This window comes from Hydra vulgaris, chromosome 12, assembly GCF_038396675.1.
Source record: "Hydra vulgaris chromosome 12, alternate assembly HydraT2T_AEP".
In the NCBI taxonomy this organism is placed as follows: Eukaryota; Metazoa; Cnidaria; class Hydrozoa; order Anthoathecata; family Hydridae; genus Hydra; species Hydra vulgaris.
Window position 1 is genome coordinate 17,750,262 of NC_088931.1, and position 23,186 is coordinate 17,773,447.

Here is a 23,186-nt window from a genome sequence, read left to right on the forward strand (position 1 = left end):
AACGTAAATGTATGAGTCATCATAGTTTTTAAATGTTAAATAAAATACAGTATAATTTGAAAATAATAAAATTTAATAAATAGCCTTAAATTAAAGTGTCTGTTCTATATTTTAGAAAGATCAGATTACAGTAAAAAACTAAATTTAATTAAAAATTTAAAACTTTCTTTTCCAATGTAAAAAAGAGGATATGTCACGTTACTTGATGGGTGATTTTTTGTTCTCTGCTATCCTATTATATATTTTTATACAAGTTACATTTTTAAACAACCACAAAATCAAAATGTACATTTTCGGGAATATACAAACAAAATATATTTAAAAAATTATTTTGTTAAAGTAAGGGTCGTTTTTTCTTTACTTTTCTATATTAAAAAAAGGACTGTTGGCTTTTACAGACGATTGTCAATTACGAATGACAAACTTAATTCTACATATAAAAAGTTTAATTATATGTAGTCTTAATATAACTACATACATGAATGTTTACATCATTCATCAGAAAAATACTTTATCATATACTAAAACTTTTATCAAACAAATATAATTTTGGGGTATTTTCACATTTTTTCCTAAAACCATTAGCAATATTTATCGTTAATCGCGGTAATTTAGATTGAAATTTATTGTAAAGCAGTAAGGTTATCAACGACATATTTAATTTTTTTACAACTTTTTCGAAACTCCCGCCATAGCATTTTAGAAAAATTGCGGTGTTCAGCTTAAATTCCGGAGTGCGAATCGTCAATAAGTTCGCCGAATAAATTTGCAAAACATTGGTTTAAGTGCGAATCAATTACAAAAACCAGGGCTGGACAAAGTGGGTTTTTTAAAAAAAAACCAATGAAATAGAATTTCTGGATTTTTCGGTTTTTTTGTTTTTACAATTTAAGTTTTGAAAACTGTTATTATAACATAGTCATTTTTTGCTAAAACTTTAATATCTTAAACAATTTCGTTATGATATTCATTGAATTTTCAGGAAATCTCCATTTTATGATTGTCATGCAGTCATTAATATTTGATTTTTTCATTCTGATAATGATATCTATCATTTAAAAATAAAACCCAAGAAACCCTTAAAAACCCAAAAACCCGATTTCTGAAATAATAAAAAGTGGGTTTTTTTTCACTTATGCCAGTTTTTGTCAGCTCTGACAAAAACTGGCATAAGTGCGAATTGACTTATGCAAGTTCGCACTTACGCCATTTGCACTCATGTCATTTCGCACTTATAAAATTTGCGCTTATTCAGTCATCCCCTCAAATTATGAGTTTGCAATGTTCCTTCCTTAGCTCCTGGGTTTTTTTTAACTTTTTTTAACTCGATATGAGCTGAATACAATTTCGTTACAATAAAAGATCTTATTCAACACTTAAAAATATACTATTTTACTACCACTACTCGAGTATCACAGTTTGTTAGACTGAGAAGTTTCTTTTTTTTTCAAAAACTTGTTAGCAAACGACCACAAAACATCTTTGGCTTGTTTTGTTTTGAGGTTTGATTTTAATGATTGCTGTATTTATAGGTCTTCTCTCACTCTATAATTTCATGATTCCGTTAATATATGCAATTTATGGTTGTTTTATAAGAACTTATTTTCAAAAGGTTTTTAACTTTGAACAGTAGCTTGTAATTTGTTCGATTTAGATTTTTTTTGAGAGTTAAGAAATTATATTGGGTGATTTCTTAACTCTCAAAAAATTTCATCTCAAAAATTTCATGTCCAATAGGCGTTTTATGTAAAGCTCGTGCATTTCTTGACTATAATTCATGAAAAAAACTTTAATTTAGTCTAATATATTTTTTTAATCAACATAGTCATTTTTCAAATGCAGGGCCGGCGCCAGAGTTTTTGGCGCCCTAGGCGAATCTAACATACTCCGCCCCCACCCCTTCCAGCCCCTCCTTCAACTTACTTTCACATTTGTATTAACATTCAGATGAATAAATGCATAATCATAAATAAACGTATATTCGTGTAACTCTATAAGGTATTAATAAACAATTTCAAAACTTCACTTTTAGTGCTTTTGTTTTTGCAAATGTAGAAACAAGTTCCGTCAGTTCAATGTTTCCAGCAATATCATGTTTACTTGTCAGAGTAGCTAATCTAGCAGGTCTTTTTTGCTGCATAGACGTTCTCAAAAATGCTTTTATCAATTTGAGTTTTGAGAAGCTTTGCTCACCGCTAGCCACGGAAACTGGAAGTGTCAAGAGGATTTATAAAGCTACAACAGTGTTGGGGACACAATCTGTTAGATTTTTTTTTATATGAGATTTAGTAAATATAGTTGCAATTGATTTCAATTCATTACATAGATCAACTGCATGGATATCTTTGGAGTCTCCATATTGCAAATCTTTCTCAAGATTCAAGCAATGTTCCATAACATCCATAACATAACACTCTGTTCCACGAAAAGCAAGATTTTGTATACCAAGAACTCTAACTAAAGCTATCCATCGCTTCAAGATTTGCTGCCAATACTGTTCTTTTAATAAGACGCAAATGTTCGGCATCAACTGTTCTATTGTTTCGCAGTCGCAGTTTAAACTCTTTCCATGACTGAAAATTCGCTAGATGTTCACTGCTTTTCTCATTCCCTGACAGAATTGCGGACATGTTTTTCCAATCATGTAAACCATTGGAAGAAAGAAATGACGCACCTGTTCAGTGGCGGATCTAGCTTTTTGGGGGCCCAGGGCTTAAAAATAGCAAGGGGCCCTAGCCCTACACGAATAAAGATTTTTAATTGATTATGCGATTAATTGATTTTTGGTATTATTGATTATTGATTTTCGGTAATATTGAAACATTTTGATCATTATTTTTATCTTTAATTTGAGCTGAAGATGTTTTGTCGATCTGGAATTGGATTGAAAAGAAGTTGGTTAATGTTTTACATTTTTTTATTGCGTCTTGCTTCTGTTCTGCTAATTTTCTTTTTTGACACCCACTTTTATATTTACGACCCGTCATCGTTAAACTTATATAGAAATAAAATTTATATAAATTTTATTTAATATGTTATAATTTTAATACCGAGCGAATGAAAAATAATCAGCGGAATTTGCACAAAAATAAACTTAATCATTCAAAGCTGAGTCGCAGGTGCACTATTTTTACAAAAGCTAGCAAAGACACTTAACAATTTTTCAATACAAAAGCATTTGAACATCATCGTAGCGATAACAATGCCAATACAATTTTTATTCTCTATTCTAAAAATTTAGTTTTCGTTCGCTTGAATTTTCACATACACTTACTTATGTTTGAAATAATTAACTATTTAACCACTTTTACATTTGATAAATGAGTATTCACGATAATATGTAAAATTTATCTTTTCATACGGGCCCCTTACTGGTCGGGGCCCCGGGTTTTAGCCCTATTAGCCCATATATAGATCCGCCACTGCATCTGTTGTGCTACTGGTAAACAGTTTGCAGCAGAAGCAATACACAGAGTCATTACTTACAGAATACTGCAGCCAATGTCTGCGAACTTCATCTCAATTGAAAAGCCGGCGGTTGCAATAATTTTTTGAAAATTTTCTTATCATACTGTCCTTAGGAAAGTCAAACTGATTGACTTGTTTTGGTCCATGTTTGATCTAAAGTTGTCGCATTTCATCATCAAATACGATTCAAGTAGTTGGATCGCTATAGTTAGCATACAGACCAGAGAATTTATCGATTTTATGCGCTCCTGATTCCTTGTGTGTTACGTGTATTACATTATGTAACTCAAACTCTTCTGATACTGTCATCTCATCGGCTACCTTGGCTGCTTCAATTTGATTGTTTAACTCATCTGTGCCGTTTTCATTTTCTGCGGCGAACATAGAGACTTTAACAGCGAACCAACCTGTTTTGTTACAAACGCTTCGTTCGCAGCCCGTAGTTTACGAAATTGCGCGCCTGGCAAATTTTTTCTAACTGCCATCGTGGATTGAAATAACGAAGGAAACTGCTAAAAATAATAAAAATGATTACCTCCTATCTCTTTAATATCTTTAAATCAAAATACTATTTTTACTTCTTTATAAAAGTTGTAAAGTTACATTTTAAAACTTTTAAAGCTCCATAAATATAAATAATAACACTTTATTAATATAAAAACACAATATAAATCAGTTAATTTGTTACTATACTACTTCGTAATTGCTATCATAAAATATTTATTTAAAATTCTTACTATTTCCTAATTAACACGCCAGTAAAAGTTAAGCGTTAAAAGTTACTATTTCCTAATTAACACTTTCCTAAGTTACTATTTCCTAATTAACACTAATTAACGTTACTATTTCCTAATTAACACGCCAGTAAAAGTTAAGCGTGCTAAATTTTTCTTTAAATGAGTAAGAAAAACTTTGCACTGTATTAATTACTACAAAATTTCATTCTGCTCAATAAGTATTAAAAAAATCACGTCAAATAAGACAAAAATATCAAAAGTATTTATTCTTTTGTTTTATTTGACGCGATTTGACTTTTGTTTTATTTGACAATTTTGTATTACTCTTTCAAATCTCTTAAATTTAATTCAAAAGAAACTTAAAAAAGATTTTGGCAATGTTTTTGATATATATTTTTTTTATGCAGCTAGTTTTAGTGCCGCCCTAGAAAACTTGCCGCCCTAGGCGGCCGCCTAGTTCGCCTAGTGGTTAAACCGGCCCTGTTCAAATGCTAATAAGGTATGGATTAGTACATAAAAAACAAAGTTATTCAAATCACAAAGCTTGCAAAACCATGCAACCTGAGTAGAATAGATAATCAAAGCAGCGCACAGTGGGCACAGAGGTGAGCAAAACCCCTCAAAACCAACTTCTATATAGGAGTAATTTCATTTTGCAAATGTAATATAGAAACCCTCATTGCTTTAAATCTGATATAATTTCTTTTCTACTATGATTTTTGAGCTCAGTAAAAATCATATAAAAATGAAATATGAGGCCAGCAAGACAATGTTTTAAAATTTTAATTTCTAACTGTTTATTTTAGTCCATTATCATCGTATATAGAAATAAGAAGAAGAAATATGAAAATTTATTTTTTATTCTTGCTTTTTTTCAAAGTGTTTTTCAACAAAAACCTTTAAAATGCGCGAAATTTACCTTTATACAAGCAGAAAAATATAAGGTCGCACTAGACCGCACTTATAATCTTCGTTAAATTACACTATCATATATTAACAAAATTTACAAACAAATTTTCTGAGCTCATCTGAGTGCATCAGGTGCTAGACCTTTTATTACCATTGATATCCAGTCATAGATATTGCTTAAAAAAATTGAAGAAGACGCATAAACGGTTTTAGATCTTTTTAATCTTGTTAATATCTTTTTTAAACTTTAATGTTATAGTGGAAAGTTATAAAACATTCTATGATGACTATGTGCTTTTAGTTTAATTTTTTTTATTAGTAGTTATTTTTGTTATGTTTAAGCGGTTCTTTAAAGTACATTTTTGTGGGTTGTTGTATTGTGTTAATTTTATGTGAACATGGGTAAAAAGATGATTTATGGAAGAGGACATTAATTATTTGTATTTATGTGTACAAAATGTTTTTATTTATGCAAAAAAAAGAGTTTAGTTTAATAAAGAGAAATAAGTTTGTTTACAAGAAAAAAGGATTTTTAATTTCTCTTTGTTTTGAATGCGCAGAAACTACATCATCTAGTACTTTTAGTTTTAATGTCGTCTAAATAACTTTTCTAAATTGTTGTTTTCATCTAAAAAATTGTAAATTAAATGGTTCAAATGTGTTATGTTCATTTGAATAGCACCCAAAAATGAAAAAAAAGCAAGTTATTTGTGAAAAATAGTTATTTCATACTCCCTAATACTAATGTTTTACACATTTCTCGAAGCCTCAAACTATGATCTTATGATAAAAATGCTTTGCAGCTACGATACTAAAATGAAAATAATGAGGAGGAGTCAGGGAAAAGTCAAAGACTCCAATCAACCTGTGGAGACCAAGGGGCTCTTGATGTACTAATGTATGATATAAGTCACCACCTAGATTCATGCTAATAAAGTTTAATTTAATTGAACGTTAGATGTTTATATTCACAATATCAAAAAAATTAAGTAGATAGAATAAATAAAAATCACGAAAATACAGTCTTGACAACCCATAACCACACCTACCTATGCAATCAAAACAACTTTTTGGAGACCAAATATGGCCAGATTTAAATTCCCCAACCTTAATTACCTATAATTAAACAAACAACTGTTCTATCTAATTAAAAAACCGTTAGGGCACCCCAGGACCATACTTGAACGTCCCTAAAATGACCACCGGTACGTTTATAACCACTCACAAGTTATGATAAATTATGAGTATACCCTATACCGCTGAGTATTCCTAAAAACTCCTTGACCCCTCCTAATGATCACTTGAGCGGTCATGACCACTCCTGAGGACCGAAAATGCTCAGTTTAAAATTCACTGACCCCAATTACTTATATTTAGACATTCAACATGTCTCATCTAGTTAAAAACATTGACACATCCAAGAACCACGTTTGATTGCCCCTAAAATGACCATTTAAGCGGTCATGACCACTTCTAAAAACAAAATATGCCCAAATTTTTTTTTTAGGAGGTTCACGCCTCCTTCCTAACCGATGTCACAAAACTTGACCAGAGGTGGGGTTTGAACCACGAATCCTTTATTTCTGAGGCAAGTGCACTACCACTGCGCCACGGCTGATTTGACCTCAACTACTTATATTCAGAAATACAATATGTTCCATCTATTTTAAAAACCATCAAGACACCCCATGGTCACCCTTGAAAACCCCTAAAATAGTCACTTCTGTGGTCATGACCATTCCAAACTTAAAATGAAGCCCAAAAATGAAAGCCTTGGTCCCAAAAACCTTTATAAGTATGTATCATATTTCATTTTTAGACAATTTTGGCCCACAATACAGTGAGGTGAAAAAATATAAAGATTTTAAACTAGAAAAAACTTTTTTTTTTTTATGTTTAGATATAAAAAAAAAGCTTCCAAATTCTTTATGAGGTATATGTTCGTCAGCTTTTTTAAAAAGTTACTTACGTTCTAAGAGTTATACTAACTATTATTCAAGTAAAACTAAAACACGGTTTAAAAACTAAAACGCGGTTTAAAAACTAAAAGGTTTTCAGAGTTTTCAATGATGTCCTAAGGCCCAAAGAAACAAATCAAGAAAAAACTTAAAAAACCAAAGTTAGTTTTAAACTTAATTGTTTTTAATTTAATTAATAATTAAATTAAAAACAATTAAGCATAAATCTACTGCAAGCTTAAAGTCATATTGTGCTAATTAGGGAATCTACGAAAATATTTTTTTTCGAAGCTATACTAAAAAATACTGATTCTTCTTTAATTTCCTTTTTCAGGTATTATAATTTATCTGGTTACTTTATAAAAATCCAAACCGTAATATATATTATATTATCATGCCATAATAATAAACATATCTCAGTAAATATTATGCGTACTTTGAAACATACGTTACCAACTACTAAATTTTATTTATATTTTTCAGTATTTTACTGTGCATTAGATGAAGGCAGCAAGGCTGTTGCTCCTGAAATATCTAAAGCTTTCAACAAAATTTGGCATGCTGGTCTTCGCTATGAATTTCCTTTTTACGGTGTAACTTGGAAAGTTTTTGAGATTATCAAATCATTTCTAACTGCTTTGTTGAAGTCATCCTAGAAGGCCAACACTCTTTTTCATTTTCAGTAAGTTTTAAGATACCCCAAGGTTTTGTCCTTAGTCCTGTTTTGTTTCTTATCTACATTAATGATCTTCCTGACAACCTTACATCTAAAATGGCTCTATTTGCTTATGCTTTGATATTATGAAGCCCAAATATGACAACAGTATTTGGAATACCGTTGTCATTTTTGTTACTTTACGCTTACTCATTGTTTGGTACGCTGGTCAAACAACTCAAATCTCTTGGGCTGGCTTACTATCTAATACATTAACTATTGGTAATGAAATTCGACAAGGAGGTGGACTCCTCCCCTACTATTTAATTTATACATAAATGATCTTAGTATTCAAGTTAATACAACTCCCATATAATGCTGTCTGGTTCCATCTCTCATTAACCATCTCTTCACTATTATGCTAATTATATTGTCCTATTTTTACCCTTGTTTTACATTAGTTAACATGGTTCTTTCGTACACTTAAAAATGTTAGTCTATTTATTTTACTCACTGTATCTTTATTATTTTTTTGGGTCTTGAGCCTGTGAATAAACTTGATTGATTAATTGATTGATATTTGCAAGTATACATTACATTACGCTAAAGATTAACTGATATCCTGTTTTCAGAATAATTAAAGAAGGTTAGATAGCACAATCTTGCTCTAAAGCAGTAACACTGATGATACTAAACACTAAACACCTCTGCTAATGCACACCGCTTGATTGGCAAGATTAACATCTTGCTTTACACATTGCTTTAAAAAGACTCATCACTTTGAAAGCATGGAAACAGTATATAACAAACATAAACAAATACAACTTTATATTACACATGTGTTATAAAAGGTTATATTTGTTTATGTTTGAAGTTATATGCACAGGCCCGTAAGAACAAAAATTATATTAGGAGGGCAGTACTACCCCAAAATAGTTTGGAGGACCTTTCTTTTTTCAGGTTGAAGTATATGTCTAGTAAAAGATTCAAAAGTGATTACTAAAATTGGTCAAATGCAATTAAGCAGTACTTTTTACATAAGTAATATTGAAAAAAGTATTTCGATGTAGTGGCATAGTAAGAATGGTCCATAGTACAATTGCTCCGGACGCAAAGATTTAATAGGGCACAAAACAATTCCATTGAATTAGAGGCTGCAAGGATGGTGATATCCGAACTATCAAATTTTCTTTATTTTTTCTGCCAAAAAAGTGAAAACAATATAATATATTATTTTATTTTTTTACAGCATGCACAATATCACAACACATGACTCAGATTGTATGTTTCACGTTTTACTGATTGTTTTTATAAATTTTCAAATTTAGGTATGAAAAATATGAAATAACTACACACCAATGTTTTGAGAAATTCTACAAACTTACTACCTTGTTTCAAGAAATAACCGTCAATGAATGCCCACGCTTAGATAACATTAATCAAGCAGATGATGCGCATGAAGAACTGTTTTCTGAAGAAGTAGAGAATATACCATAACCCGTAAGTGAGGCTGAATCAAGTTCTATACTAGTTAGAAAACACTTGGATAAAAAAATAATAAATTTAAATGCATTGAATTATGTTAGGTTTTGGCCATTTGTTTTAGATAAACATTTAAAACTTGAACTGATTGAAATGAGTTCTTTTAAAATCCAAAGACCAAAGGACCAAGAAAGATGGCAATAATCAATTCTTATCTTGTAACTGATTTTATAAAACATTACCAAGCAATAAAAACGTAGTCAAGCCATCGCTGGCCATTGCTTTTTCACCATTAAAAAACGCCATATTTTTTTTCTTTGCAACTTTTTTTAGAATAATAGTAGAGGTTTTATAACCATTGGAAAACTTTTAAATGGAAAATATTCCTAAGATCAAGCAGTAGAAGAAAAGATAACGTCATATTAGATAACGTCATATTAGATAACGTCATATTAGATAACGTCATATTAGATAACGTCATATTAGATAACGTCATATTAGATAACGTCATATTAAGTCTGCTTTCCTTTGAAAAGATTTAAAAATGAGATTATTTTATCAGTCAGGGATAGATTCTGTTTTATTAACGGAACAAAACAAATTCTACGAAAAATTGAAAGGTATTTTGAAACTAATTTTATATTGTTTACTGTTCTTAGCAAAATAAAATTTACCTTTGGTGGGCCATTGAGAAGATATTACTATGATTTAGCTTAAGAAATACTTCGGATTAGGAAATACAGACAATTTTCTAGAAATTGTGTTTTTGCCTGTTTAATATGACGCCGTGGTATGTAAACATTTTGCTAAAATCAAAAAAATCACGTTGTACAAAGCAAAGAATGAGCTTATAACTCTGCTTGGCGATCACGTTATAATGTCTGTTCTGGATCTCTTTAGTAAGACAAAATAATACCTAATTGTGTTTGATAGCGCACCCGATATATCCCTCATTAACCAGTTATCTCAAGCTGTCAGATATGTGGATATTAAAAATAATGAAGTGACAGTATTAGAGTCTTTTATTGGTTTCATTAAGTTAAGTAGAAAAACAGCAGAAAAGATTATGACCCAAATTTTTAACAGCAACAGATAAGTTAAAATAAAACTGATATGATAAAAGCTATGAAAATGCAGCTACCATTGCTTGAGCGGCCGCGGCACAGCGGTTAGATTGCTTGCTTCAGAAGCAAAAGATCCAGGGTTGAAGCGAGCTCTTGGCATATTTTGCGCCATAGGTAAAGAAGAAGGCATAACCTTCCTGGTTAAATGCTCATCCACGGTGCTCTGTGACAAGATTGTTGGATCTTCTTAGGGTACCTAAAACAAAACAAAACAAAACAAAAAAAGTTGTTGACCGGTTGCAAGCAGAAACTGAACCGCTCATCTAAGTTACAAGAGCTATTAAAATACCTTTTCTTGGTTGAAAAATGCGTTATGGCTGAGTGGGGATAACAATGAATTCATCAAACGCCAGATTAAGAACTTACCATGATCATTGACGTATACAACAGTGTTCCAAACAATTACTAAAAAAGACCCGTAGGAGTTGAAGAATGTGAGTGCTCGGATTCTAATATGATACTTGCAAGAAAGTATTCTTTTTGTGGCCATCATCATCATCAGAGCTTTTTTAAAAATATCTATATCAGTAGTAGTGAAGAAACTTCTAAAAGCTTAAATTGATAAAAAAAAAAAAACTATTTACGCTCAAGTTAAAGAATTTAATCTAAACAATAAATAAGTATAAATAATTTTTTTATTGTTGTTTTTCTCTTTCCTATTTTTCTTATTTTTTTTTTAAATGGAGGAAAATATAATTTAGAAAGTTACAAAAACAAAAGTTTCTTTAAAATATAATGACACTTATTTAAGCCATTATAAACAAAATGTAAAATAAAGCTACAAAGCAGTAAAACATGTTTTTAATATAACTTTTTCTTTGATGTAATTTTCTTTACGTTTTTACATTAAACTGTCTTACATTAAACTGTTTTACATTAGGGGTTTTAATTGATTTTTTTTCATAGTCTAAAGCCTTTGATACTGTAAATCAAGTCATTCTTAAAAAATAAAAGCTCGAAAACTACGGAATAAAAAATGCAAATTTACTTTGGTTTCTAAATTACTTTTCAAACAAAAAACAATACATTCATCATGAACCAGTAAAAGACCTGAAAAATTATAACCAGTAGGGTTCCCCAAGGCTTAGGCTCTTGCTATTCCTAATATACATTAATAGTTTAATTTTTGCATTTAATCTGTTAAATTTTATTCTATTTGAAGATGATTTCAATCTTTTTTATTCTGCCAAAAATGTCGAAACTCTTAATGAAGTAAAGAATTAAAAAAAGTAAATGAATGGTTTACATGCAACAAACTATATTTGAATGAAATACAAGAAAATTTTCATTATTTCATGAATTGAATAAAGCAAAAAATATCCCTCTTGTGCTCCCTACACTTTTTATTTATTTTATTTTGCTGTTTATATAAACTAAAACTCGCTTTCACAAAAAATAAAATTTAACTACAAATATATAAATAATAAACAGAAGAAAAAAATAACTACTCATCTATAAATACACTATTCATTAATTTAGTACTTAATTTATACACAGCCACAATGGCAGAGTATAAAAAAAAAAATACAGATTTTTTAGGGAATTTATACTTTAAAATGGCTTAATTCTATATAAAATAGCAATATTTTAAACTTTTGATTGAGTTTATATGAAGTTTTCACAAAATATAATTATGTCACGGAAGGAACGGTAGGATCCTTCCGCGACACAAGTTTCAATATTTGTATTCCACACACAATATCTTTACTTGAAACTAAATAGGTATTTATAGATAGCATGTAAGATATTTTGGGCTCCACCTTAACGTTTTTAGTTTTTCTTTAATTTCAAATTTATTTTACAAAGGTTATTTTTTTAGAAAAAACACACTTTTCAACCCTACCCTAAGATTTTTGATTGGGTCAAGGTCTTGGCTGTTCCCAGACCAATCAAATCTTCTGCAGTTATAAACAATTTAGTTCAGGTATGCTTAATATATTCGGAAAAAATTTACAAACAAGCAATTGTCATCAAGATTCAAAACTTGATTTAAATACAGTTAGGAGTATACCTTTTGTTGCAAACTTTCAAAACTTTTCTTCAAGACAGTTATTCTCAACTCAGTGAAAAGAACAGAAATACAAATTTCTATATCAAAACGATGCGTATCACCAACGCTGGTGATTGAAAATGAATTTATGTTTTATATGCTGTTAACAGCATATAAAACAAAAACTATTTTTAAAAATGAAAATGAGACTATTGGGATGCTGAAGTAAACGATGCTTACGCAGGATTGGTTTTTTCGAACAAGTTTAAATTTGGATTGACAAACAAGTACTAATCAAAAATCAAAAAAACTCTGCATACTGTGCAATGGATAATAAATTTGGTTTTTGTAGGGATGAAAAATTCCCGGAAATTTTTTACTCGCAAAATTTTTTAAATTTTGGAAATTTTAAAAAAAAGATAAGCTACTTTATAAATTATGAGTAAAATGCAATGTCTTATTTAGGCAGATAATTAGGCAATTAAAATTTTAGAAAACCTCCACTAAGAAAACACTTTTTTTGATATTTTATTGAGTTTTTTTAATTGAAACTGTAAGTAGCAACTATGATAATTTGTTTACAAAGTTTTCTGAAATTTTTTATTCTGTTATTTGCTTATCATATTGACGTTCATTGCCGTACTAAACTTCGTAGGCTAAACATATATTGCACTCCCACCCCTAAAGAGGAACGGCCATTTTTCGTACGGGCGTGGCGCAGTGGTTAGAGCGCTTGCTTTATAAGCAGGAGATTCCAGGTTCGAAACGAGCTTTGGACGTATTTTCGCGTCACGGTAAGGAAGGAGGCGTGAACTTCCTAGTTAAATGCACTTCCGCGGTGCTTTGTGACAAGACCGTTAGGTCTTCTTGGGGCACTTAAATAACAAAAAAAAAATTAAAAAAAAATAAATTTTTTTCAATGCGTATCAAATTGGCTTTTCAAGTTACTGAAAACTTAAAATTGTATATAAAAAGACTTGATTGAATATTTACAGTTTTTAAGTAAAGAAACATTTAATTTTAAAAAGTTCAAATTTAACGAATAAATGTTAATCAATTAACATTTATTATTTATTAATTAACTATGCTATACTTTAAAATGGATTAAATGTATTTTTACCGTATTTTTCAACCAATACTGCCAAGTGGGCGATTTGCGTACGCATTTGGGCATTTGGCCGGCTGCGTACTAGTATGTATGGCCGCCCTTCGAGGTAAAAAATATCAAAGAAAAAAAAATTTAAATATTTAATTTTTAATTTATATTTACAAAATTACATGTAACATTAACATTTACATATTATACAATTTACCTGATATAGGGGAGAGTTGCCGAAATTGGAACAGCTCCTTAATTGGAACACTTAGCTTTATTTAGAAACTGGAACTTATTCTACTTTCATGAATATTTTTTCTTGTAAAGAAAAAAATTTTCTTTATTTTTTGAAACTTCTAGTATTTAAACTTAAAAACTGCACGTATGTGAATAAAATTACTTTTTTTTAAAGAAAAAAATTCTAATTTTATCGTTGCATTTAAACGATTACAGAAGCTTAACGATATTGAGTTTGATGATAATTTTTTTAAAATTTTAAATTTTAAGGGTTTCAAGTCTATGTGATATTAAGAGCTTATATCGTAAGTTGTTACTTGTATGTAAATATTTTGCTACAACACCATGGTCTTATGTTGCCCAGAATGGAACTTCAAAAGTTGCCGTAATTGAAACGATGTCATCTCATAACACGCTACTTGACGTCCGAATTATCAGAAAATTTCATTAGTCCGACTGTATAATATTTTTTAAAGCGAATTTCTTTTATAGACATAGTATTACTGTTAGACATTTGTTGCTTTTTTGGAATAAGTATTTAGTCTTGCTTTAAAGTATGAAATGATTTTTCACAAAATTTTTTTCATAGTCTAAAGTCTAGTCATAGTCTAAGGATATAAAGTTGATTGTAAACATCGTATACTTTAATTAACAAATCATTTTATCTTTTAGTAAAAAATAAAATGTAAAAGTTTTACAAAAGTTATACATTTCTATTTAACGGATAAACTTGTAAGACAACATAAAGTATATACCCAGCATAAGTTTTTTACTGTATATAGAAGTTAATATATAAAGTTGCAAACTTTATATAGTTTATATAGATTTTGATTTATATAGTTAATGATTAACTAAACAAAAATGATGAAAAATAATGATTATATAATGAGTATATAATTAACTTAATCATATATGAATAACAAATAAATATATGAAAAAATAAGCCTGTAATAAGATTATAAAACTCTCCTTATGTATCTTCATAGTAATTTGCTTTTATTTTAGATGAAAACACCACGAAAATATGGAAAATGGAAAGTAGAAAACTTGAAAAAGGCTGTTGAAGCAATAAAACAAGGAGAAATCAGCTTAAATGAAGCCGCTTATGAATTTTGTATTCCAAAAGCAACTTTGTCAAGGCATATAAATGAAAAAAACAAAGTTGCTGTTGCAATTGTGAAAATTCATGGTCGACTTACCACCTTACCTAATAAAATTGAAACAGAACTAGCTGATCACTGTTTATTATTAGAATCGATGTACTTTGGATTAAGGATTGATGATCTTCGTCGTCTAGCATTTGATATTGCGGAAGCTAACAACATCACACATAATTTTAACAAACAAACACGAATGGCAGGAAAAAAGTGGTATTATGCATTTATGCAAAGGCACCCACAACTGTCGCTTCGTGGGCCTATATCAACATCAATTGCACGTGCACAAGTTTTTAATAAAGAGCGAGTGCAATCTTTCTTTAAATTACTTTCAAAGTTATACATGGAAGAAAAGTTAACTCCAGACAGACTTTATAATATGAATGAAACTAGTTTATCAACAGTACAAGATGGTCAGATAAAAATTATTAGTGCAAGGGGCAAAAAACGAGTTGGAATTATGACTAGTAGTGAACGAGGAAATTCAGTAACAACTGTAGTTTGTGTATCTGCAGCAGGATTTTATGTTCCACCAATGTTAATATATAAACGCAAAAGAATGAAGCCAGAAATAACAAATGGTGCACCTCCAGGAACTGTATTTAGTACTTAAGAGAAAGGATGGATGTCAAATGAAGGTTTTTTAGATTGGCTCAATCATTTCATTAAAGTTGTTAAACCTTTAAAACAATCAAAAGTTTTGTTGATACTTGATGGTCATGTTACACATTCAAAAAATTTGGCAGCGATATATCTAGCACGAAATGCTGGAGTGCGTATGGTATCACTACCTCCCCATACTACACACAGGCTGCAACCATTAGACGTTGCGTTCTTTGGACCACTTGGTACATACTATGATGAAGCTATGCGAAAATGGATGCGGTCACATATATCACAACCAGTAACAACTTGGCAAGTTGCAGAGTTATTTGGTGACGCATATAGTCAGGCAGCATCATTGAGAATTGCTATAAAAGGATTTCAGGCTAGTAGGTTGTGGCCTTTGGACATAAATGTATTCACTGATTCTGATTTTACAGCCTCTTCATTTACTGATGTTGGTCCTTCAAACAAACTTCAGTCATCTGAAAGTATAGATGGGATGACAAAACTATCTACAGATAAATCAAGTGAAAAAAAATTAAAATGTCATGTTTCAGTTTCAACTTTGTCTCTTTTGCCAGTGGTTTCACTTGAAGTAAAAAATAAAAAAAGAAGATCACGAACAACTCAGGCGGCTGATCTTACAAGCTCCCCATATAGACGTGCTCTAGAAATTACACCAAGAAATCAAAAGCACACACTAAATCAAATAGCTTCCAAACAAATTAAAAAATCTACAAAAAAAAAGCTCATACTAAATCCAATAACTGCCAAACTATTGCAAAAACCACAGGAAAGCAAAGTAGCACTTGACTCAATCACCATGGACCAAATGAAATTGAGCACATCAAATAAAATCACCATCGCCACCACAGCACACCACATATCACCACTACCATCCCAAGTGCAGAAGCTGCAAGAAAAAAAGACTTATGAATTGCGAAAAAAGGATTAAATATTTGTTGTAATTTTTATTTGTTATTATATCTTTTATTAAAAAGCTAATCAATTAATTTTTCCTTTGAGCCATAAGTTTTATAGCTGTAATTTATTCAAATATTAGAACTGTTCTAATTAAAGAATATATGTGTTCCATTCAAGGAGACCAGTTGCCTTTATTGGAACAAAATGGTGCCTTGAAAAATCAAAGTTTATATCCAATAAGGGTGCGATCAATAGAGTCGAAACATTAATAAAAGCATAGTAGGGTTGTATATCTATATTATTTAATTCATAAATGTTTTCATAGTTAAGCCATCTTTGGGTAATAAATATTTTTTCCTAAAGTGTTCCAATTAAGGCAACTCTTCCCTGTATATATATACATTTATTATACAATTAACCAATATATTATACAATTAACCTGACGCGATTTTAAGGAAGGAAATTGTTCAATCGCTTCTTAAATATTTAAAGAATCAGCAATGAAACTTTCTATTGCAATAATTGAAACATTACTGAGACGTTCTTGTAGATGGCCGCAGGGGTAAGTTGACGAACTGCGTTTATCTTTAGTCTTTCATCAGAAAGTAACAAAAATTACACAGAAACTTCCTTATTGACCATTTCATCATTCACTGTAGTATTGTCAGGATTCGCGCATGCGCATGGGAGATATTGAGATTTATGCGTTTTTTGGACAAAAACGTAACTTTTAGAACATCGCTTCCTTTTTACTTTACAAAAAAAATAGTTATTCTTATGAAAAAAAAATTATTGCAAAAGTTCCAGTCACAATTGGTTCACTATATCCAGTCAGACTTTTTTTTCAAAGCTGCCGTTTTTTAGGATCTATAGACTGTTTATTAAAAAAAAAGCTTTCGGGGTAAGTTGACAAATTTTTCACGGGGAAAGTTGGCTCATAGCATTTACTATAAAAAAAAATATTTTTATAAAATTATTATTTTTGTTTTTTTTAATTTTTAACAATATCAAAAAAATTTATTCTTACAAAAAAATTAGGAAAAAAAGTTTTTTAGTTTTTTTTTTCACAAATAAAAAGTGGGCTACTGTTTGGCTTTTATACAAACGAATATTTGGTACCAGCTAAAAGTAATATTAAATTTTGAGATAAAATTGTTGCAAAAATTAAGGGTAAAAAAATTTCTATTAATTTTGCACTTAATAGTGCATTAATAATCATTTTAATAGTTTGCGCCAACTTACCCGACCACGGGGTAAGTTAGCGCAAATTTTTTTTTTTTTTTGAGGGCCCAGAAAGGCCTCAAGAATTTTTTTTTGTAAATGAATGCAAATTTTATAAGTTACCCTAATCCATACTCTTTAAGACTACACAATAATATTTAAAAAAAAATGTACTGTTAGGGCTACAGAGCTCATAGAGTAAAAACCGAGCCAACTAGCCCCGGTCTCCCCTACCATGGATGTCCTAAGGTAATTTTTATTTATTTTCAGTTTTGAGAAACTTCGCTCTCCTGAAGCAACGGAAACTGGAATTGTTAGAGAAAGTTTTAAACTTGTGGCGACTTTTGGAAAAGACGTCTCCAAGTTGTAACTATATAAAAATTTAGGAGTTCTTCGAGCTGCTTTTTGTCCTTTACGATTATTTTCAAAGAAATTATTTATTCATACAATTCCGCGCTATTGATATATATAACATAACATACAAATTTTTTTGTTTACATTTGACGTAATATATATAAATTACATATTTTTTTCAAATACAAACAAGGCTTCTAAAAAAAGATCAAATGATCTTATCGTCAGAAGCCTTTTACAAAACAGAGTACATAAAGTATTATAAAAACGCCTTTTTTACAATAAGAGAACGTTAAAAATTAACATAAAAATATTAAAATAGTACTTAGATAAATAGAAACAAATTGTCAACAAGAATAAAACAAAGATTGAACATACATTTCAAAATTATTATATATCATAAGACAAATTAAAAATATTCTAAGATATTTTCAATAGAGAGAATGAGATCTTTTAATTTAATTTTAAAAGCAGAATAAGTTAGGGGTAAGCCGAAGTTAGGCAAAATAATTTTGTTCCAGAGATGAGATGCACGATAAGTGATACAGAATTGATTGAACTTTGTTCGACAGAGTGGTTTATTTAAATAGTTTGTATTCCTCATGTTAAACTTGCTTAGAGGTTTCAAAATAAAAAGGTCTTTAAAAATTAAAGGAGATAAATCATACTTCCACATATAAACAAAAGATAAATTTTTATATACGTTTAGTTTATAAACATTGAGGATTTTCATTTGATTGAAAAATATTAAGGAAATTGAGAACCGATCCGCAAAATTAATTACACGGATCGCATGTTTCTGACGGCGATGGAGACATTGTAACTTACTTTGATCAGTACTACCCCAGGCAATAATTCCATAACTTATATAACTATGAATAAAAGAATAATAAAGTTTAGTTAAATTATTTTTATCTAAACGAGTACGCGCCTTATATAGAATTCCAATACTTTTTGAAACTTTCGAGCAGACATAGTTAATATGATGTTTCCATGTGATGTTCTCGTCAATGAAAACCCCCAGGTATTTAGTTACAGAATCTCTTTTTATTTCATTATGGTCAATAAAAATTTTTGGTAAATTTTGTGGTAGAGAACGTTTTTTGGAGAGCGGGTGGAAAAAAATCCATTTTGTTTTGTTTACATTTAATGTTAATTTGTTACTTTTAAACCATTTAGATATGTTTTGAAGTTCTTTGTTCATAACGGAGAATAGTAGGTAGATGTCACTGTTAGATAGAAATAAGTTTATGTCATCAGCAAACATAATACTTAGAAGATTTGATGCTTTATGCAAGTCGTTGATATATATTAAGAACAAAAGAGGGCCTAAGATGGAACCTTGCGGAACACCACAGGAAACATTTAAAAACTGTGTATGATTAAGATCATTACAAGAAACAAATTGTTTTCTGTTGGATAAATAACTTTGAAACCATTTACTAACTCTTTCATTTATTCCGTAATAATTAAGTTTATAAAGTAAAATATCATGATCCACAGTATCAAATGCTTTTGAAAGATCGATAAAAATTCCTAATGTAAATTGAGATTTTTCAAAAGAATTGGAAATCTCACGTACCAACTGAATTGCATGCTCGTACCAACTGCATTGCATTCACGTACCAACTGAATTGCATTCACGTACCAACTACTCGTACCAATCGCTCGTACCAATCGCTCGTACCGAATTGCTCGTACCAACTGAATTGCATTCACGTACCAACTGAATTGCATGCAACTGAACTGCATACTCGGTTGAGTTATTCTTCTTAAAGCCAAACTGATTGTTGTATAATAAATTATTTAAACTAAAATAATTAAATACTCTATTGAACATGATTCTTTCTAGTATTTTTGAAAATATAGATAAGATAGAAATAGGCCGGTAATTACTAATGTCAGATTTGTCACCACCTTTAAATAGTGGAATAACTTTAGCAATTTTCAATTGATCAGGAAAGACTCCTTGTTCGATTGATGATTTAAAGACTTTAAAAAGAATATATTTTAATTGTTCATAGCAATCTATAGTTATGTTACCATTGATTTCGTCCGGTCCAACTGCTTTATTTTTTTTTAGTGTTTTGAAGGCTTTTTCGAACTCATCAAATAGTAACTCTTTAGATAACTCATCCGAGTGAATGCAATTATCCATCGGTACTAGAATATCTTTAAATGATGTTTCAGTGTTAGGAATTAATTTAGATAGTTTAGGGCCAATTTCAACAAAGAATTTGTTAAATTCGTGAGCTATTGTTTGAGAATTAATTATATTATTGTTATCTTTGATCATGTGTGGCAGGGAACCTGAGCACGGTTTTGATTTACCGATAATTTCTTTTTTTATTTCCCAGGAGCGTTTACAAGTATTTTTGGCTTTATTGAGAATTTTAGAATAGTAATGTTTTTTTAAGTTTTTTCGAACTTTTTCAAAAAGATTTTTGTAGTCTTTGTATATTTTCTCATTGGCGAATGATTTGTTTTTTAGATATTTTATGTATAATTTCTGCTTAACTTTTGATAATTTTTTTAAACCTTTGGTAATCCAGGGAGAATTAATGTTTTTTTGATTTAATGTTTTTTCATGTAAAGGAAAATTGGCATCATAAACTGAGTAAAATGTATTAAAAAAATCATCGTAAATTTTGTTTGCGTTATCACTAAAGTCGATGTTCTTCCAATGAAGTAATGATAATTGTGTTTTAAATTGCTCAACATTTTTTTGGTTAAAGTTGCGTAATTTAACTTTTATGTTAGTTTTGGTCATAATTTTAGAGTTGTTTATGATAAAAAAGATTGGGAAATGGTCAGATATGTCTGTTTTTAAAATACCTTTATTTAAGTCACTGTTAAAAATATCAGTTGTTAGAATGTTATCAATTAGAGTAGCCGATTTAAGAGTTACTCTGGTAGGGCGATTTATTAAAGGAATGGCTCCCATTTCAAAAATAGAATCATAAAAATTTTTAACTTTAATGTCCGTAAAGTAATGGAAGCAATTCATATTGAAATCCCCTAGAATAAATATATAACACAGGATTCACCATCTTTAAAATTATTATGAAGATATCACAGGATTCACCATATTTAAAATTATTATGAAGATCGAAACAACTTTTTTTTATTTCTTTATCTTCCATATCAATAAATTTGTAGAAAAATCCAAAACATTGTTCGAAGTTTGACAAAGTTTTAAAACGGGTGATAAGAGATAAAAAAGCTGTATCTAGTATTACATAATTAAAATTAATTTGAAAATTTTCTTTTGGAATAAATTGAATATCTTCTCCTTCATAGCTAAATTATTTTCGATAGCGTCAGCAACGTACATTAATATCAGCAGGGAAATCTGGTTCTGTTTCAATTGCTTTATAAATTTCTATAGAAATATTAAAATAGTTTTCGAAACATTTATCATTTCTAATGCTTTCGAAATACTCCAAAACTTCCATAATTTATTCAGCACATGAACTGATATTCCAAGAAACTTTCTGCATCATTTTCATTTGCATCACTAATGACATCTATCTTTTCCAAGATTTCGTACCTTATTATTATTGAACAAATAAATTTATAAGATTAAATTTTAACTGCCAAACATTCAGCCTCGTGTCGAACTGTTGGCTTTTAACATTCTTCAACTATTTCTATAAGGCTATCGTAAATTGAAATTTTTTCTTACTTCAATTTTATTATTTGTATTATGCACATATCTGAAAATCATTGCAATTTGCTCGACATGTCTAGCATCCGGCGTACGGTCTAAAATGACTGAAAAACATTTTGCTTCTTTTATTGATGTTAATATATACTTTTAAATTTGATTTGCAAGGATAGTGATTTATTTCATTTTGAAAGCGATTTCCCAGGTAATGTGGCATGTGGTTCTTTAAAGCGATTGATTTTTGTACGTGTTTTATGTGGTCTGCCATTATATCATCAAATTTTCCAATCATTTCAATTGCTTTTAAAAAATTTCCATTATTTTTTTTGTACGATTTGCTGGAAAAATCTCTAAAAGCTAAACACTGTCCTGTTAGAAATTGTACCACAGATATCACGCGTGTGACAATTTGACACCATCATTTTTTCTTGGCATCATAATACCGTTGCATATTATTATCAATTGTAGTTTTTCTTTTTAAATTTAATTTCAATTCTTTCCAACGAGTGCAGTTTTCGATGTGCATTAGGGTGGTTCTAAAAACAACTTTTTTGAAAAAAAATCTGCTCCCACCCTTTAAATGTGTTCTATATAATACAAAAACACTAGGTTTAAAATTTTGTTGAATAAAAAATATTTTTAGAGGTCCCCCAAAACCCTTTAATATTTAACGGGTCCCTAATATTTTAAAAAAAAAAGTTTCTCAAAAATAGGTCAACCTGGTACTCAAATGAAGCGAAATTATATAAAAATTTCAAAAATAACATTCATTTTAAAATAATATAGTTATTTTAGGTTTTACTACGTAAAAATCTTGTTTTTTAGCAAAAAATGAAATAAGTGAATTTTTCATGATAATTGTGATAAGTTTAAACTTCAAATTTCTTTTTCAAAATGAATATTATTTTTGAAATTTTTATATAATTGCGCTTCATTTGAGTACTAGGTTGACCTATTTTTGAGAAACTTTTTTTTTGAAAATATTAGGGACCCGTTAAATATTAAAGGGTCTTGGGGGACCTCTATAAATATTTTTTTTTCAAAAAAAATTCAAACCTAGTGTTTTCGTATTATATAGAACACATTTAAGGGGTGGGAGCAGATTTTTTTCAAAAAAGTTGTTTTTAGGGCCACCCTAATGTGCATCGATGTTTTTCATGACGAGGTAAGTTTTAAGATGTGTGTTGCCAATCGTTGAAGCCTTCAATAACTAATTTTATTTCTTATATGCCAAAATATGGCATTATTTTTTCGGAGAATAGATTAACCACTCACGTTTAAATTTTTCACCATTTAGTATTTTTCTATAGAAATAAACCTTTGAAAAAGATCTTCCCAATTTATTTTCTGTATATGTAGATTGTATATTTTGAATAGGACCTTTTTCGATTAAAATATTCACCATTTTATTGGTAAGGTCAACAAGCTGGATCATTTAGTTCCAGCCACATAGCAGAATATGCTTCATCAATTTTAATGATATTGTCAATATTTGTAACTGCAATATTGTCACTAACATTTGTATTTTCGGAAAAAAAACCACTACTTGAATTTGGTGGGCTACTGCAAGAATTTCCCGTGATATTGTCGATATTTGTAAC

The 23,186-nt window shown here is 29.7% G+C and overlaps 1 long non-coding RNA gene across 1 annotated transcript in view; it reads right to left on the reverse strand.

Moving 5' to 3' along the window:
* Window positions 1-7,398: 7,398 nt before the first annotated feature.
* Window positions 7,399-23,186, reverse strand: part of LOC136088533 (uncharacterized) — a 33,706-nt gene continuing 17,918 nt past the window's right edge. The window contains exons 2-3 of the long non-coding RNA XR_010642242.1: window positions 10,623-10,885; window positions 7,399-10,529 (exon numbers count right to left, since the gene is read on the reverse strand). This is a non-coding gene — a long non-coding RNA (uncharacterized LOC136088533). The remainder of the gene's footprint in view (window positions 10,530-10,622; window positions 10,886-23,186) is intronic.